This window comes from Dermacentor albipictus, chromosome 4 (assembly GCF_038994185.2).
Source record: "Dermacentor albipictus isolate Rhodes 1998 colony chromosome 4, USDA_Dalb.pri_finalv2, whole genome shotgun sequence".
Classification (NCBI taxonomy): domain Eukaryota; kingdom Metazoa; phylum Arthropoda; class Arachnida; order Ixodida; family Ixodidae; genus Dermacentor; species Dermacentor albipictus.
This window is the reverse complement of record NC_091824.1, coordinates 4,158,892-4,179,285: the sequence shown is the minus strand read 5'-3', so window position 1 is coordinate 4,179,285 and position 20,394 is coordinate 4,158,892. Positions and strand designations below refer to the sequence as shown.

At 44.4% G+C, this 20,394-nt stretch overlaps 1 protein-coding gene across 1 annotated transcript in view; it reads left to right on the top strand.

Annotated features, from left to right (window-relative positions):
• The window catches only part of hh (hedgehog signaling protein), a 227,292-nt gene that overhangs the window by 161,402 nt on the left and 45,496 nt on the right, over positions 1–20,394 (top strand). The window lies entirely within an intron of this gene.

Below are 20,394 nucleotides of genomic sequence, written 5' to 3'. Positions count from 1 at the left end.
CATATTCATTGATTTTTCAAGAGTGTTTGACCGCATCAATCACAAAAGAACGTCAGCTAAGCTCGAGCACAAAGCTTTCGCGGGAAATTTATTCAAATGATTCAGTCTTAAGTTCTAGAGTGGAGCAGGCAAAAATAAACAATTGCTCAGATTTCAGGCACATCTCTTCAGGCGTTCCGCAAGGTAGTATTTTGGGACCACTACTATTCCACCTATATATTAATGACATCGTCTGCATAAGCAAGCTCCCAACATTTGTCATTTGCGCAGATGACACGTCTTTACTCTTCAGAGCCGTATATTTCTTAGATCTTAAGCAACAAGCCTCACATTGTTTACACTCTCCTCTATAGTGGTTTCCTTACAAATAAAAAAGAACATTACCATTGAAAAAACACAAAATTTATGCTTTTCAGGCATCGCAATAAGCTGCATACGATGCCGCCGCTTTCTTTATGGATGGGTTCGCCACTCCTCCAAATTAGTTCCAGCAGTCAAAAGTGTAGGTGTCATCATCAATGAAAATTTATTATGGGGTGAACACATCGAAATGGCAGTGAACAAACATTCAAAGGTTGTCGGCATGTTGTGTCGACTGAAATGCTTCATGCCGAAGCGTATCAAGCAAATGCCGTATAATGCACTGTTCTCTTCCCTTGGTAATTGTGGCTTTCGGGTTTGGGGTATCACATTTTTTACCAGTAACAACCTCTTGCATCTCCTTCAAAAGAAAGCCTTTCGAAATATCTTGAATGTGCCGCGATTAGAACTCACTGAGCAAATGTTTAAAGGGCCCCTCACCAATTATGGTCATTTTGAGCTGACAAGCGCAGATCATACTATTGCGTGATAACAATCGTATGTGCAAAGTACTACATCGCTACGCGCTGCGGAAAGATCTGAAATTTCAAACCGAACGCCGTTTTCCCGTCACCTCGTGGCCGCCGCGCTCCAAGCCGGAGGATGACGTATTCGCGTCCCTGCGCCTACGTACTCGAGTCCGCAGTGTGACGTCACTCGTGTTGACACGTGACTTCTAGAATTATTCAAGGCATCATCTGTTATTTGTGTGGTCTGTTGCTTGAATTGACGAATTGAAGTTTAGAGAAAGAATAAAACACACAAACGGAATGTCTGCGTGTTTTTTTGCTTTACTTCGCAGCGAAGCAAGAGAGATGTACGACGTACTTCCGCTTCGTCTGCTTGTTTTTTTTTAATTATTTACAGATACTACAGGCCCTTCTCGGGCCCATCCAGAGTGGATACTAAGAATACAAACAGTAGAAGTAAATTTAAACTAATTACTCGACATAATTGCAAAGATATATACAAACAGAGGACATAGATGACAAATGAATACTCGAACAAGGTAATATTATCAACTTGGAGTGTACACCACTTGGACTCGAATTTCAACAAAAGTTGACATTACTAATACATTCAACAATCATTCCAGCGAAGCGGAGTTCACTGCCTCCTCAGATAACGTATTCCAACAATAAATTGCGCGAGGAAATAAAGAGAACTTGAGAACATTGATGTGGCTGACTGGCTGTCTAATAGTTTTACTGTGGTGCGTTCGATCTGATCGTTTGAAAGGATCCTGAAGATATCGTTCCCGTGATAGCTTAAAGTTTTCGTGATAAAGTTGATAAATAAGTGTTAATCTACATATTATCCTGCGCTAGGTTTGCCCTATTACGTCAGTTGCTGACACTAGGGTGACAGGAGTAAACAGAATAAATAAAACGCAAAGCTAAATTCTGTACTCTTTCCATTTTGTTAATCAAGTATTGTTGGCAAGGGCACCAAATAACCGATTCATACTCCAATTTTGGTCGTATTAGCGCTTTGTATGCATTTAGCCTTACTGCAGGAGGTGTATTTCGCAGTTTCCTTTTCAAAAACGACAATTTCTGTAGTGCACCCCGACAGACATTTTGAAAATGCGGCTCCCAATCGAAATTACTGGCAAGCGTGATGCCTAAATATTTAACTTTGTCAGTTCTTGTGATGATAACGTTACCTAAAGAGTAAGTAAAGTCAAGGGGCTTCTTTTTGTTGCTAAACGTAATGGAAGCTGTTTTGGAAGTGTTTATTCTTAAGCCCCACCTTCGCACCATGCATCAATGGAGTGTAAAGAATTGTTCAATTAATTTTGGTCATCTAGGTTATTTATGGCTGTGTATACAACACAGTCGTCTGCAAATAGTTTAATCTAGATTGGTCATCATCATCATCAGCCTGGTTACGCCCACTGCAGGGCAAAGGCCTCTCCCATATTTCTCCAACAACCCCGGTCATGTACTAATTGTGGCCATGCCGTCCCTGCCTGATTGGTGGTTCGACGCAAAGATGAATATCGTTAATGTATACCAAGAAACGGAGAGGCCCGAGGACCGAGCCCTGCAGAACACCCGAGTACACATCCAAATCTTCGAAGGCACTCCCATTTATGGCGACACACTGCTTTCTATCTCTTAAGTAAGATTCAATCCATGCCACTACTTTCTGTTCAATGCCAATTGCCTTTAGTTTTGTTAATAAATCTTTATGAGAAACAACATCAAACGCCTTTGAAATATCCAAGAAAATAGCGTCTGTCTGGCCTTTTATATTTAGTGTACCAATTATTTCATGAGTTATTTCAGCAAGTTGGGTTACAGTAGATAAACCAAATCTAAAGCCGTGCTGTTGCGGATAAAGCAAATTATTATTTTCTAAGTAAGTAACAATGGCCCTAAAGATAATGTGTTCGAACATTTTACAGCAGGTGCTAGTTAAAGAGACGGGCCTGTTGTTGGTAATTTCAAGAGGAGAGCCAGATTTATGCACCGGAATGATTTTTGCCGAGCGCCAATCATCAGTAATTACCGCAGTGCTTAAAGATATAATGAAAATATGATGTAAATATTTGGCCACCCATACAGCATATCTACTCAAAAAGGTATTGGAGAGTTGGTCAAGACCAGGTGATTTCTTCACATCTAGCCTATGCAAGAGACCCAGAACACCGTCCTCTGTTATCTCTACTTCGGGCACAGGACAATCGTAGCCATATGATGGTAACAGTGCATGCGAAACTACGCGTGAACACGGATTGGAAAAATGCATTAAATTTGTTAGAAATGACAGTCGAGTCAACAATACTTTCACCCGAAACTTTTATCTCTGGCATACACCGTTTATCCTTTGATAGATAGCGCCAGAACTTATGGGGTTCTTTGTTCATAAATGACTGCAGTGACTGAAAAAAAAAAACGTTCTTTCACCAACCTTGTTTGCTCCCGCAGGTTAAAAATAAGGCTTGAAAAGTCATTTGTATTACCGCGTTTGCCTCGTTGCTTAATTTTACGTTTTAAATGAATCATTTCTCGCGTGAACCACGGGTATTCCCTATTGGTGCGTTTCTATTTTAACGGGACATATTCTTGCTCGCAAAAAAGAAGAGTTTCTCTAAAGTATGACCACATTTTATTAACCTCACTGCTTTTCTTGAAGTTAGCAAAGCGTGATTCCAAATAGTTTAAAACAGCGATATCGTCGGCGTGTGTGTAATCTCTGACGAAAGTATCTGAAGACTTAGTAAAAGAACGCTTTCCTATACAACCAGACATGACAGAGCAAACAACTTATGGTCAGATATGCCGTCTTGAACACTAACCGTGCAGCCTTGAAGTGAGCTCTGTAGCGAAGGGTTTTCTCAGGACGTCTCCTGAGTAGTCAAATAAACGAAAGGGTGTGGTTGTACTCTACTTATATATACCTAGAATGGCGCGCTCTCTTGAAGACACTGCTAGTCGGGTAAACGCAGGACTGGCTTTTTTTTTCTGCATCAAATAAACAGCAAAGTGTGTCGGTTCTGCAGATTAATTTTTAGACCCACTCCTCTGCTTTGCCTCTCCAGGTCAGTGAGCATGCATTGCAGTTGGTCCCCTGAGTTACTAAGCAAGGCAATATCATCAGCGAATCGAAGGTTACTAAGGTATTCTCCATTAACTCTTATCCCCATTTCTTCCCAATCCAGGTCTCTGAATACCTCCTGTAAACACGATGTGAATAGCATTGGAGAGATTGTATCTCCCTGCCTGACGCCTTTCTTTATTGTGATTTTGTTGCTTTCTTTATGGAGGACTACGGTGGCTGTGGAGCCGCTACAGATATCTTTCAGTATTTCTACATACGGCTCGTCTACTCCCTGATTCCATAATTCCTCCATGACTACTGAGGTTTCGACAGAATCAAATGCTTTCCCGTAATCAATGAAAGCTATATACAAGGGTTTATTATATTCCGCACATTTCTCTATCACCTGATTGATAGTGTGAATATGATCTATTGTTGAGTAGCCTTTACGGGATCCTGCCTGCTCCTTTGCTTGACAGAAGTCTAAGGTGTTCCTGATTCTATTTGCGATTACCTTAGTAAATAGTTTGTAAGCAACGGACAGTAAGCTGATCGGTCTATAATTTTTCAAGTCTTTGGCGTCCCCTTTCTTATGGATTAGGATTATGTTAGCGTTTTTCCAAGATTCCGGTACGCTCGACGTTATGAGGCATTGCATACATAGGGTGGCCAGTTTCTCTAGAACAATCTGCCCACCATCCTTCAACAAGTCTGCTGTTACCTGATCCTCCCCAGCTGTCTTCCCTCTTTGCATATCTCCCAAGGCTTTCTTTACTTCTTCCGGCGTTACCTGTGGGATTTCGAATTCCTCTAGACTATTTTCTCTTCCATTATCGTCGTGGGTGCCACTGGTACTGTATAAATCTCTATAGAACTCCTCAGCCACTTGAACTATCTAATCCATATTAGTAATGATATTGCCGGCTTTGTCTCTTAACGCATACGTCTGATTCTTGCCAATGCCTAGTTTCTTCTTCACTGTTTTTAGGCGTCCTCCATTCCTGAGCGCATGTTCAATTCTATCCATATTATACTTCCTTATGTCAGCTGTCTTACGCTTGTTGATTAACTTCGAAAGTTCTGCCAGTTCTATTCTAGCTGTAGTGTTAGAGGCTTTCATACATTGGCGTTTCTTGATCAGATCTTTTGTCTCCTGCGATAGTTTACTGGTACCCTGCCTAACGGAGTTACCACCGACTTCCATTGCACACTCCTTAATGATGCCCACAAGGTTGTCGTTCATTGCTTCAACACTAAGGTCCTCTTCCTGAGTTAAAGCCGAATACCTGTTCTGTAGCTTGATCTGGAATTGCGCTATTTTCCCTCTTACCGCTAACTCATTGATCGGCTTCTTATGTACCAGTTTCTTCCGTTCCCTTCTCAGGTCTAGGCTAATTCGAGTTCTTACCATCCTGTGGTCACTGCAGCGCACCTTGCCGAGCACGTGCACATCTTGTATGATGCCAGGGTTAGCGCAGAGTATGAAGTCTATTTCATTTCTAGTCTCGCCGTTCGGTCTCCTCCATGTCCACTTTCGGCTATCCCGCTTGCGGAAGAAGGTATTTATTATCCTCATACTATTCTGTTCCGCAAATTCTACTAATAACTCCCCCCTGGCATTCCTAGTGCCTACGCCATATTCCCCCACTGCCTTGTCTCCAGCCCGCTTCTTGCCTACCTTGGCATTGAACTCGCCCATCAGTATAGTGTATTTAGTTTTCACTCTACCCATCGCCGATTCCACGTCTTCATAGAAGCTTTCGACTTCCTGGTCATCATGACTGGATGTAGGGGCGTAGACCTGTACAATCTTCATTTTGTACCTCTTATTAAGTTTCACAACAAGGCCTGCCACCCTCTCGTTAATGCTATAGAATTCCTGTATGTTACCAGCTATATTCTTATTAATCAGGAATCCGACGCCTAGCTCTCTTCTCTCCGCTAAGCCCCGGTAGCACAGGACGTGCCCGCTTTTTAGCACTGTATATGCCGCTTTTGGCCTCCTAACTTCACTGAGCCCTATTATGTCCCATTTACTGCCCTCTAATTCCTCCAATAGTACTGCTAGACTCGCCTCACTAGACAACGTTCTAGCGTTAAACGCTGCCAGGTTCATATTCCAATGGCGGCCTGTCCGGAGCCAGTGATTCTTAGCACCCTCTGCTGCGTCGCAGGTCTGACCGCCGCCGTGGTCGGTTGCTTCACAGCTGCTGGGGACTGAGGGCCGGGGTACATTGTGTTGTTCATATAGGAGGTTGTGGCTCCTCGGAAGAGAACAGCAGTTTACGATAGGTAGTGAGGCACTGGAAGTGGTAAGGCAATACATCTACTTGGGGCAGGTAGTGACTGCGGATCCGGATCATGCGACTGAAATAATCAGAAGAATAAGAATAGGCTGGGGTGCGGTTGGCAGGCATTCTCAGATCATGAACAGCAGGTTGCCATTATCCCTCAAGAGAAAAGTGTATAATAGCTGTGTCTTACCAGTACTCACGTACGGGGCAGAAACCTGGAGGCTTACGAAAAGGGTTCTACTTAAATTGAGGACGACGCAACGAGCTATGGAAAGAAGAATGATAGGTGTAACGTTAAGGGATAAGAAAAGAGCAGATTGGGTGAAGGAACAAACGCGAGTGAATGACATAGTTGAAATCAAGAAAAAGAAATGGGCATGGGCAGGACATCTAGTGAGGAGGGAAGAATAACCGATGGTCATTAAGGGTTTCTGACTGGATTCCAAGGGAAGGGAAGCGTAGCAGGGGACGGCAGAAAGTTAGGTGGGCGGACGAGATTAAGAAGTTTGCAGGGACGGCATGGCCACAATTAGCACATGACCGGGGTTGTTGAAGAAATATGGGAGAGGCCTTTGACCTGCAGTGTGCGTAACCAGGCTGATGATGATGATGATGTGTCGGTTGACAAACCCGTTCCCTAGAATTGAGTTTGGTTGTTGCAAGGGAGACGGAATCAGTTCGTTGAATGTTAAGAGGCAGTGGAGTACGAATTCTCGTTGTCCTCTGACAGGAAATACGTCGGACGGAAGGGACAATGTCTTAATGACCGCCTAAAAGGGCAGCTCGAAAATTTTGCCGCTACGGTCATACTTATGTTCGCTGTCATGCAGGAATGCGGCTCCGCTCGTTTGTTCAATGATCGCGTCGTTCCTGCCAGACAGATAGAAACCTGCGTAATATTACAGCAGCGTAAGCTACGAGGTGTAATGGTGAAAGCTGTTAGCAATGCGTCTATCGAACTGCTTTACACAGAGATTGCCTTTTCGGAAAGAGCATTAGGAGGTTTAACTAGGAGTCACGCTGCTGTGCTATAATTGTATGAATTGTTCCGGGAATAAATTGTTGAGGTTAGCCACCGTGGCTCTGACGTGTTCCTCCTGCCCTTGGTTGATGGCGCAAAAATTTTATCCAAGTTCGAATAGCTACACTTCCATCGCTGCTACAATCTGAGACCAAGGAAAGGTTCTATAAGGAGTCCTTGCCGACCTAATATTGTGGCAGTCATGTGGCTCTAGGTTTCGGTCATCGCGTTCGTCGTGACTTGTGTCAGACTACGCATTGGCTAACAAAATCCCTCTGGAACCTTGAAAGACTTAGGTCTACCATTAGGAGACAGGAAGACAACAGTGTAACAAAAAGAGCAGGCATGAGTAGCGCATATTCTCATTTTCATAGTCCATACTCTCAATTTCATTGGGAGGAAGACATGAAGTTGGGCACTACATGTAATGCGCAAATTAGTATCGTTACATAATGGTTAGCAAGAAACGAATAGCACATTCGACGACGGCAAGTGGTGGGATGAAATGAGCAGATTGGCCGCGTTTGGTCAGCTGGCGCAGGACAAGTATTGCCGAGGGAGGCTTTCTTCAGGCAGCGGAAATAACAAGACTGATGATGGCCACTTAAGCGTTACCAAGCATTCTACCACGCGGTTACAGCAAAGACTTCACTAGGTACACGAGGACAGACTAGGGCCCTGGGACAAGACGCAATTCCAGCTGCGTAGGCCATACTTCTTCCAGTCATGACGTGCAATATCTTACCTCTATTTTGTAAACAGGACTTGATATGTTTCTTTCTACATTGGAATATATCAGTGGCGTAGCCAGAAATTTCGTTCGTGGGGGGCTCACTTTACAGCTCGGCCTCCTCCTTATAGAATAAGTCAAGGGATATATATATATATATATATATATATATATATATATATATATATATATATATATATATATATATATCTATATATATATATATATATATATATATATATATATATATATATATATATATATATATCTGTCATTCAACAACCTTGTTTACATTTTCGTACATATGCAACTACCAGGGGAAAATCTCAATGGCGCTGTCCTTTGTTAGAATGTATTGCGCAGGAGCAGCTGTCACTGCTCGTGTATTGCGAGCAATTGCTCCGAAATTATAGTCGCAACAGAAAGCACATGTAAAAAAGCAGGAGTTCTGCAAAATATACGAGGGCGAGTAAAATGAAAGTGAGCCAATGCGAATATATGATAAACGGGGTACATTATTTAAGAGTAGTCACCATGAGTATTTAGACACTTGTCCTACTAACGAGTCGCGCAATTCCCGTCTCATAAAACTCCTTGGCTTGCTGCCTCAAAAATCTGTAAATCACTACACGTCATCTTCCGACACGAATCTGGTTCCCTTGAGCAGTTTTTTTCAAATTTTACCAAATGTGGAAGACGCAAGGCAACAGGTCTGGGCTGCATGAGGAATGTTGCAACGTTTCCCACTTGAACTTTGCCAGTTTCGTATTAACCACATCAGCGACGTAGGAACGGGCAATGTTGTGAAGCAAGATGTTTCCGATGCTCAATTTTCCACGTCGTTTGTTCTTGATTGTGACACGCAGCCGATCCGACCTTTCACAATATCTGAAACGATTTAGAGTCTCTCCAAGTTTGGAAAATTCGATCAATAATGGCCCCTGACGATCTAAAAGGAAGTCAACACTTTTCCGACAGAAATGACGGCCTCTGTTTTCCTTGGGAGTGGTGAATTCAAATGCTTCCACAGTAAGCTTTGCCGTAGTGTTTCAGGCTAGTAGTAGCGGCACCATGAGTCATCCCCGGTCACATTTGCAGACAAAATGTCGTCACCCTCATCTGGGGTTCTTTGACGTGCACTTAAATCTAAGTACACGGGCGTTTTCGCATTTCGCCTCCATCGAAATGCAGCCGCCGTGACCGGGATACGATCCCGCAACCTCCGTGCTCAGCAGCCCAACGCCATAGCCACTGCGCAACCACGGCCTTTTCAATTGTGTTGGGGATGATTGCACGGTGGCTTTGGCCCGGCCATGGATCGTCTTTGTAACTTTCATGTCCTTCTTTGAACAGTTTGCTACAATGCATCACAGTGGCCAATGAAACGCAATGTTCAACGCATACGGCAGCCATATGGCGAATAATTTATTTTTGGGAAACATCTTCATTTGTCAAAAACCTCACGACACCAAGCTGTTCAACTTTTGGAGTGTCCATTATGTCACGTAACCCTGTTCAACCCAGTGTATGAGAACATTAAAGAACATTTAACCTCACCTCAGCATGTCACTTGTAAATGAGATGCGTATGTGCTACGCGCATGCCTCTAAAATAATGAACCGAACCATTATTGCGCGGGGCGGCTTGTCTCACTTTCATTTGACTCGCCTTCGTACATTAGAAATGCGAAGATACAATGGAATATACAAACGTGAAGATACAGCGTGATACAGGGCAAAAATTGGCAATGGAAACAAAGTTCACTGCGCATATACAGAAAACCTCGCAACAAGATGTTTAAGTATACGTCTAAGTCTCCAGTAAATCTACGTACCTAAGAAAAAGTCACTAAATATAATGCGTCAAACAAGGCAAATAGGTTGCGCAACCACAGATCACAGCACCCCCCCCCTCCCTCCACTCCCAAAATGTATCGCGTGCGGCAGAAGGCGGCGCGCTTCCTCCGCGCTTTTCTCCCATGCGCACACAAGCGAACGCGTTGCAATCCATCGAGTCCTCGCAGTGCTGGCGACGAACGACTACGCATTGTTTCTTTTTCTCGTCTGCTAGCCAGAAAGTGTCCAAAACTGTGCCAGATGAAATTGCAGTCGGCCAGAGAAAAACGAACGCGCATCCATGTGTGCCGCGCGGTTGTCGATGCAGCACGAGAAAAACGCATGCGCTCTGGCTAGATCGGCAGCCCGCGGGTTGCGAGAACGAACAAAAAAAAAAGATGAGAAAGTGGCCTAAATGTATCCTCGCGAATAAAAGTCTAGGTAGAAAAATAAATAAGAACTTAGTTACAATGGGGGCTTTAGTGTCTTGACATGGACGCTTTGGCGCAGGTGAAAAAAAAATTCATATTCTTTTCTGTGACCTGATGGCACAAATGAACCACCACAACGCTTTGTCTCATCGGACGCCGCTGCGTGCTTTGTCAACTTGTATCACGATGTACGACTTTAGAAAGGTCGATGCACCTTTGGCGTCAAATGTTTACAACAGCATTAAACCCACAAAGTTCCGGAATCGAACATCTAAAGCACGACTTTGAAAATGTCAATGCACCTTTCGCATCAAAATGTTATGAGAACTTTATACCCACAAAGTTTCAGAACTGAAATCCAAGCACTCCGTAGATTCCGCGGCCTCCACGAGATGCCGAGACGAGCCCGCTCGCCATCAAAACGCCCTTGAAATTTTGTGCTCGGTGGGGCTCCTTGCGTTACGATATGTGACCCCCGATGCATGGGCGTTTCCGCGAAATCCAGCCTCATTTCGCAATGTTCGCGCTAAAATGTCTTTTCGAGCGTGAATTCAGGACATTCTAGACAAAATCGAGCATGATTTCCGGCGCCGAGAGTTGTTTTTGTCGGCGGCGCACGACAGCACGAAAAAGTTTCGGGGGGGGCTCAAGCCCCATAAGCCCCCCCCCCTGGCTACGCCCCTGGAATATATATATATATATATATATATATATATATATATATATATATATATATATATATATATATATATATATATATATATATATATATATATACAGTGAAGTAGACGCGCGTATGAAGCGGTTTATTGACGTTTCGGCCGGGGTCCGGCCTTCATCATTTCTGATGAAGGCCGGACCCCGGCCGAAACGTCAATAAACCGCTTCATACGCGCGTCTACTTCACTGTGAATATTTACCCGGACCCAGAACTGCTTTTTTTCTGGTATATATATATATATATATATATATATATATATATATATATATATATATATATATATATATATATATATATATATATATATATTAGGATGGGAAAAATAAAATTGAAATTGAAATATCATACCATTGCTTCTTCAATGTTCTTGTCAACATGTCCATTCCAACGCTCCAACTTTAATAAAGCAAAGCGGCCCTACAGAAGGGCTAACATCTTCTGTTACACTGGTTTTTAATGTGCAAGGGTGCAGAGCTTGGACAGGCTCTCCGGGCGCAAGTAGCATCAAATCAACTTCGCCACGCCGCGTTAGTGTTCGAGCATGCGCCAGCGGATCGCGCGTCGGGTGGCCGCGCAAAGATTGTTCTAAATATATAGTCGGAACGGCCATTCGCATCTGGATTCTTTTCGGCAACGATCGCGAGGGGATTGCGAGTGTGGTTTCACTAGCGTTTAAGAATCGCCGCCCATGCAGTTCACTTGCAGAGCCACTTATATTTGGGATCACAACTCGTTGCTTCCCTTTATTGGTGATATCTGCAGCATTTTTTCTCATACTCCGCACTCTTTACCTCTGCAAGCGATCTTCTTCCTACATTATAACCAGTGCTTTTCCTACCAACGAGCGCTTGAAAATTTCACAACGCAAAGCGTGCTTCTGAAGCAGTGGGGAAATTCACAGTGAAGTCGTGCGCGCGGCTGCAGCAGTCGTGCCTGTTACCGCGCCGTAAACTGGCCATCCTCGCTCTCCCACGAGGCCCTCACGCGGCGCGTCTTTCAGCAGGGTGCGAAAGCGTTCAAGGTGCGTCCGGTTTTCGACGACGTTTTGTCCTACCTGCGCATGCGTGGATCCATTGCAGGTGTTTCATGCGCCCGACCCCACGCCTGGCACGTCCTTGTTTTTTTTTCTTTGTTTTGTTTTCGTTCTAGCTAAGGGTGCAGAGGCGGCTGCAAAGTCACGTACCAGGAAGGGACCTCCATGACTCCCAGCGTGATCTCAGGCGTCGAGAGGGAGGGTGCCACTTCTCAGACTAAGCAAATAATAACCACCGCGAGCGAGAAAAGCGGCGGGGAGAGCGAGAAGCTCAATTTTCCGCCAATCGCGGGCTCTGGCCGGCAGCGCCGCCCATGCGTCGGAGAGCGTCGCCCATTGTGCTCGGGAGAGGGCTTCTCCAGAAGAGGCGCTCCCCGGCGCCCAGGCTGCCGCGGCTGCGTCATTTCAAGCAGGAATTCCGGTATTATGACCCATGAAGCGACTTGGCACAACGCGAGATACGTCGCATTATTACAACTGCTTACAGTTGAACTTTCGGAGCTGTATGAAAGCAGTGCGATGGCACGAGAACGAGAAAACAACATCAACTGAACAGAACTAGCGCACCCTGCAGCAAAATGAGCATTATTGGACGACACGCTAGCCAATTGTGGGAAAAACCATTCGGTTGATGGGCACGCTCTGCACGTGCTTATCCAGCAGAGATGTCTTCTTTTGATTGGCTGAGTGACACCGCGATACCGTACTTAATTTTGGCTTTTGCCATACAGCAGCCTTCGCACTAGAAACGGTTCTTCGCACCACGAAAGCACTAGAAATGAGTCATTGAACGACAGCTTGTTTATTGCTTTAAGAAACATTGTCCGACGTGTATTGGCCACGAGGACTTTTGAAATCTTATGAGCCTAAAGTTATTGTGACTTCTGCCTTTAGCACGCACTGTATGCGTCCACACAGACTCGCGAGTTGGCCTTCGTTCAGCGTGAGGTTAGCTTTGCCGCTTGGGATTGATCCTTGCGGAACCCGTGCTGGGATGAATGCAAGAAGTTGTTAGCGTCTACAAAGTCCACAATGTGATAGTATATCACGTGTTCCATGATTTTTCGAGGGACGGTAGTTATATACATGGGACGGTAGTTTAGGGGAGAATTTTCGTCACCTCATTTGTAAAGCGGAAAGGCTTTCCCGGCTTGGCAGCCTTTTGGAATAAGACCTGTAGAAAGTGTCTTTGAAAAGAATTTAAAATACACTGCAATATTACAATTCGTATTTTTTAGTAGTTTTGGGCTCATTCCGTTGAGGCCGGCGGATAAGGAAAGTTGACGTTGCTATTCCTTCCATCGCTCATCGTGTCTCATCGCTGCTAGTTGGGAGCCCTAACTATGCGTGTCCCTTCCATGGCGCTATCAAAACACAAATTAAATCGGTTGCTACGCAGGTTCTTCTATTACATATGAAAGTGTACTTACGTCACTTTATGCTTCGTATGCTACAGCTGCCGCTTCGCGGCAATTGCAGCTTACGGGACCGTAATCTTTACCGGGAAACGTTTGCGGTGAATGATATGCGTGAAGGCGAGCTCTTTCTTTCGCCTGCACGGTGGCACTGCGGATGCGCGGAGGAGAGTGCCAGCTGGTGGTGCGGCAAGAAACTCAACGGGCACGCCTACCGCTGTGATTGGTTGAGTTTTTGGGCGAAGAAAGAAAGAAATCTAGAGACCCTAGTCTTATACAGCTTCGCTATAAAAACACCAAATGCGACTTGGCGACTTGGAATTGTCGTAATTGCCCATCGATTTTGTCCGCTCGTTTTTTTTTTTTTTGACGAAGTGAACAATTACCATGCAGGAAATTTTAACGGTGATATCGTGGGTGCCGCCATGCTTGATCACGTGCCAACTAGTCTATTGGTTGCCTCAGGTTGTGCTCGTGATTACAATGAATGTGCATGCCGCCAGTGCGGCTGCGTAAACCTCTGTTTCGATGTAAATCGTAGACGGTGAGTGGGTGGACGACACAAAGCTTGGGCCCCAGCTTCAAAGGGCATGTACACTCGACCACAAAATCTTACAGAACACGAAATCTGAAAAAAGCTGAATATCAGCGTAGCCTCTCAACGCAGCCTAGTATTCGAATTTACAGCCTCTACTTGTATATGTGAAAAACATTCCCATTTTTGCTTTTACTGATTACTGATACGGGCTGCTCTGGAAATCGAACGTTCCTTTTTTAGATCCCGTGGTCTGTAAACTTTTGTGGCCGAGTGTCATTTCAGTGCCTTCTAAGCCCATTACGCCTTGCCCAAACGGTGCGAGCAGCGTATGCTGTGTTGTACTAGAAGAGGGGCTACAAATGTAGTGCAAGCTCTCCAAACCTTTAGCTTCTGAATTAAATCAGCATCACGAGTGTCCATTGTACCTTGTTCTTCATTTCCAAATGGCTTTTAGACAGCGGCTGGTCATTTTTCTGACTAAGTAATGTTCCTCAGTGTGGTCACTGCTCTATTTTTATTTTCTGCCTATTCGCTCGCAGATGTGCTCGTCGTTGTTCTTGCCGCACACAAGGCTTGGAACGTAGATGTTCTGTACTTTGTAATAGCCTATAGCAAATAAGTATTATCGCTAGTCACTCGCTACTCAGTGTACGGCCAAGAAATGTTCAGCTTCGAACATTCGTGTGCTGTCGGCGTAGTCCTCATCCATTCTTCGGGGCATTGATTCAAGAGATGCGCCCATTCACTTAGTCTTGTGTGCTTATTACGTGAGAGATAAACTGGGCGTAAGTTTGAATGTGATGTGGCTTGGACCTGTGTAGAAGACATGCGAGACAATATGAGAGGAAGCGGCGTTATTCCCTTAATTTGCTACCATGTAACGAGTAGTACCTCCTTGTCGACGTTGTGGGGTTGATGTCCTTTGTTTGGAGGTTAGCTATGCAAGACTGCCGGAGGAGTGGACGTTTTTAGCTTCGAGGAAAGCCTTCGAGTGCATCACGAAGTGTTGGAAACACAGGCAGTCCTTAGGGAGCAGCGGTCCGTGAACTTGGCACACAGATTCATTTCATTCCTTAAATGCCAGCCTCTATTTTGCAGCCAACAGCTGCACACGTTTGCCCTTTACGTTGCACGTTTTATTTATTTATTTATTTATTTATTTATTTATTTATTTATTTATTTATTTATTTATTTATTTATTTATTCAACATAGCTTACAGGCCCAAAGAATGGGCGAAGACGACGCACGTAGATGGGAGACGTCACTTGAGGAGTTGTGAATTCGAGGCAAGAGCAATAATTCTAGAGCGGGTCAAGTATGTTGAGGGCTTACTTAATTATACACAGAAAGGCTTCGCATGCTTTACTGACGCCTGCTTCAGTGTCTTTCTGAACGTCCATAGTGTGTAGTGCTGCGTTAAAATTAGTAAATACAGCGAATGTCTCAACAGGATAAAAGAAAGGAAGCATGTCGCGCCCTCACGGTCAGGGGCGTAGCCAAGGGGGGGGGGCTTATGGGGCTTCAGCCCCCCCCCGAAATTTTTTCGTGCTGTCCATGCACCGCCGACAAAAGCAACCCCCGGTGCCAGAAATCCTTCTGGATTTTGTCTAGAGCGTCTTTTTCACGCTCGACAAGCCATTTCACCGCAAGAATTGCGAACTTGGGCTGAATTTCGCGGCAACGCCCATCCACCGGGAGTCACATAACGCAAGCAGCCCCATCCGTGCACAAAGTTTCAAGGACGTTTTGATGGCGAACGGGCTCGCCGTGGCATTGCGCGGAGGCCGCGGAATCTACACTCTATCATGGAATTTACGGAGCGCGTGGATATCAATTCCGAAACTTTATGGGTATAAAGTTCTCATAAACTTTGATGTGAAAGGTACATTGACATTTCGAAACGTGTGCTTTAGATTTTCAATTGCGGAACTTTGTAAGTTTAATGCTCCCAAAAATATTTGACGCCAAAGGTTCACTGACTTTCCCAAAGTCGCACATCGGGCCATACAACGAGACAAGCCAAATGAACACGCTATCAGACAAGTTGACAAAGCCCGCAGCGAGGCCCGATGAGACGAAGCATTGTGGTGGTTCATTCGTGCCGTCATGTCACATAAAAAATATCATTTTTTTTTTCACCTGCGCCAAAGCATCCAGTGAAGACACTAAAGCCAGCCAAGGCAACTACGTTCTTACTTATTTTTCTACTTTGACTTTTAATCGCGAGGACACATTGAGCCTCTACAATTTGTTTTTCTCGCTCCCCTACCCGCGCGCTACCAGAGCCAGCCAGAGCGCACGCGTTTTTCTCGTGTTGCCCCGACCACCGCGCGGCGCACTTCGGTGCGCGCTCGGTTTTCTCTGGCCGAGTGCATTTTCGCCTGGCAGAGCTTTCGACGCTTTCTAGCTAGCAGACGAGAAAAAGAAACAATGGTCGCTAGCCACCATCACTGTGGGGACTCGACGGATTGCAGTGCGTTCGCTTGAGCGCAACCTCTCCAGAAAGTCTTGTCTCACCGGTGTAGGATACCGAGCAGTATGCGCATGGTTCTTGGTGGACCAAGCGTCTCGTGTTTTTTTTCGATATTCCTTTAATAGCCATATCAGTTGCCCAAAATAGGCATTCTATTGTGACCAACATACTTTGCATTTTTTTTTCATTACGGTGCCCCCGCCCCATAAATGGAAAAAAGAAGCGTTGTTGCGGTCCAGCGAATTGTCGCATGGTGAAAGTGCTACTTCGTTACTTCTTTTGCGGAAACTAATGAGCCATAGGACGCTTCAGCTGCCGGATACTCTTATTATAATATTGTGATAGCAATTATACGGACACTAGGCGCATTCCTGCCGTCGCCGTCGCCCTCATGTTCCGCATAAAGTCTAAGGGCGATAACATCGTGACCCCGCGCCGCATGCTGTATGTGCGAGTGAAAGCGTGTGGGGGGAGGGGGGGGGGGAATGGGTGAGCCGACGATAGTGGCTCACTCTTGTGTGCGCAAGGGAGAAAAGTGAGGAGCAAGTGCGCCGCCTTCCGTCGCGCGCGTTACATTGGGGGGAGTGGATGAAATGGGGGCAGGATCTAGGATTCTGTTAATCTGTGATTGCGCAACATGTTTATTTGCCTTGTTTGACGCATTATGTACCGTGACGTTTTCTCAGATACGTAGATTTATTGGAGACTTGTACGTATATTCAAATATCTTGTTGCGAGGTTTTGTGTGTACGTGCAGTGGCATTTCCAGTGGCACTTTCTTGCTCTGTATCAAGCTGTATCATCGCATTTGTATATTCCATTGCATTTTGGCATTTCTAATGTACGAGGGCTAGTCAAATGAAAGTGAGCCTACCCACCCCGCGAAATTATGGTTCTGTTCATTATCTGCAAGGCCTGCGCGTAGCACACAGGCATCTCTCATTTACAAAAGTGACACGCAGGTGTGAGGATAAATGTTATTTAATGCTCTCATACACTGGGTTGAACATGATTGCGTGCCGTAATGGACTCCCGAGAAGTGAAGCAGGGTAATGCCGTGTTGTTTTTGACAGCTGAAGGTGTTTCCCAAAAAGAAATTAGTCACCGTATGACTGCCGTGTACATGGAACATTGCATTTTATTGGTCATTGTGAAGCGTTGGAACAAACTGTTCAAAGAAGGACGTGAAATTTGCAAAGACGATCCCAGACCGGGCCAAAGTCATCGTGCAATCACCCCTAACAAAATTGCAAAGGTTGATGAGCTGATGAAACAAGAACGGAGGATAAGCATCGATGAACTGGCAGAGCGTGTGAACATCAGTCATGGTTTGGTGCACGCCATCATTCATGAACATCTCGCTTATCGGCTCTTGTGTGCGCAATGAATGTGCAAGATTTTGAACCACTGCCAGAATACGGAGAAGATCAGCGCTGCCTTTACTCACCTGACCCGGTGTCACAATAAAGGTGACGATTTCTTGTCTGCAATTGTGATCGGAGATGAACAATCATGCCACTACTAAGAGCCTGAAACACAACGGCAAAGCTTACAATGCAAACATTCAAATTCACCTTCTCCAAAGAAAGCAAAGGCCGTCATTTCCGCGAGAAAAGTGTTGTTGACTTTTATTTTTCGATCGTCAGGGGCCATTACTGACAGAATTTGCTGAATCTTGAGAGACTATCAATTGTTTCCGATATTGTGAAACGCCGGATCGGCTGCGTGTCGCAATCAAGAACAAACTACGTGGAAAATTGACGAATGGGGTCATCTTGTTCCACGACAATGCCCGTTCCCACGTCGCTGACGTGGTTTATACAAAACTGACAATGTTCAAGCGGGAAACGCTGCAACATCCGCCATACAGCTCGGACCTGTCGCCTTGCGGCTTCCACATTTTGCGGCAACCGAAAAAACAGCTCAAGGGAACCAGATTCGTCTCGGACGATGTCGTGAAAGTCAGTTGCAGACGTTTTGAAGAACAACCCAAGGAGCTTTATGAGACGGGAATTGCGCGACTCTTTAGTCAATGGGACAAACGTCTAAATGCTCATGGGGGCTACTTTTAATTAAAGTACCCCGTTTGTTATATATTCGCATTGGCTCACTTTCATTTGACTCGCCCTCGTATATTCTGCAGAACTCCTGCTTTTTATACGTGGTCTCTGTTGCGACTATAATTTCGATGCAATTACTCACAATACACGACCGGTGACAGCTGCTGCTGCGAAATACATTGGAAAAAATGGCAGCGTCATAGAGATTTTTCACTGGCCGTTGCATATGTACAAGAATGTAAACAAGGATCTTGAATGACAAAGTGTCATTAACATATTTGTCCTCAACTTGTTCATTTCATGGCCTTTACATTTTTCATATCAGCGGCATGCACTGCTTTGCTGGCTTCGAAGAGACGTAGTTCTAAAGTTCGTGTGATATTTTCTTTACTTATTAAATAGTTATGTTGGCCACAATTTTTGGCACATATGAGTATATTCTTTTATGAAAAAATACATATTTTACTTGTATTGACGGTGCGTAGCGTTCAACAATTCGTTTGCAGCATCTTTGGCAATGGCAATGCAGTTATTATTCGTGTATTTGATCCCTAGGCAAATTGTTTAAGAGGAAGCTTTAGCTCGGGCCCAACTGCGACGCGGTCTATTCAGATACATGTAAAACGCAGAAACGGTTTTCTGAGATAACTCTTGATTCGGTTTTAATGAAATTTGTTGCATTTGAGAGAGTATGTTAAATTCTAGTGTCTGTTGGAAGTGGAATTTTGATTTAGGGGTGAACTTTGTTTAAAATATTTTGAAAAATTCGAAAGTTCAAGAAAAATGGAAGCACGATGTTTAAATATTAATAGTTCTGCATCGAGAACAGATATTGCGGTTCTGTAAACGGCATCCATTACACCATCCAAAGCGGAGAAATTCGATATGTCAATTTGTATGTTACATGAATTGGTTATGTTATGTACATAGGTTCCGCAAAAGCCGTATTTCCATAATAGTTAATTTTTTGAGACTCATGTGTAACATATCAATTTTGTCCACTGTAGATGTACTATTATGTGCAATTCACAGAATTGTGCTATCAATTATCATTGCTGATTTACAGAGTTGTAAACAAAATTGTATCGTTTTCTGAAAATTTTCGATTTTCGCCAATTCCTAATAAAATATTGAGGACCTAAATCGAAAATTCGAAACAAACAGTCATTAGAATGTAGGTTTTTCTTTTAAATGCAACAAATCTCGTCAAATTTGGTGCAGTGGTTGTCGAGAAAAACGAGTTCTCCTTCTACATGTATTTAGATAGGCGCATCCGACCTAATGTTTCCTCTTAAGGAGGGGGTCCACCTGCAACGTGAGCCCCCCCCGAACGAAATTTCTGGCTACGCCACTGCTCACGGTGGTCATACATTCACGATCTGCGTTCCTCAAAATGAACAGGCAAAACGCACACAGCTGGACCGGTGCAAACGCCGTGTACCATTTTTGTTTTGTGTTGTTCTCCCTCTGACTGAATAGAACAAGGCGACCAGAGGATGAGGGCAGACAAGACTATGCGCCGACTTGTAACAAGATTATATTGAAATGAGGTACAAGTATTTGCATTTCATGGAAATCTGTATATGTATAAAATACATAGACATACGTTGTTGACTAATATACGTATACCAATATGCAAATTCATACATTGTGCGGTCACGCCTGGTTGTCTTCACTTTAGAATGCAACGTCTGTCTTCTTTGCTACATCTTTTTTTCTGATACCATGGGCAACTTTAGTCATGTTCAATAAATGGTATATTTGATGTGCAGCAATCTCTTGATTGCCACTACATCAAATATAAACAAATTCCGCAACGAAAGATTGTGAAGGGTAAAAACAGAATAAAAATTGATGCTCGTTTGGGGGCATCAGTTGAACAGGCAGTGCGCTGGCATGTCAAACAGGGTCCATGACCTTTCCCAGAGTTAGCGGG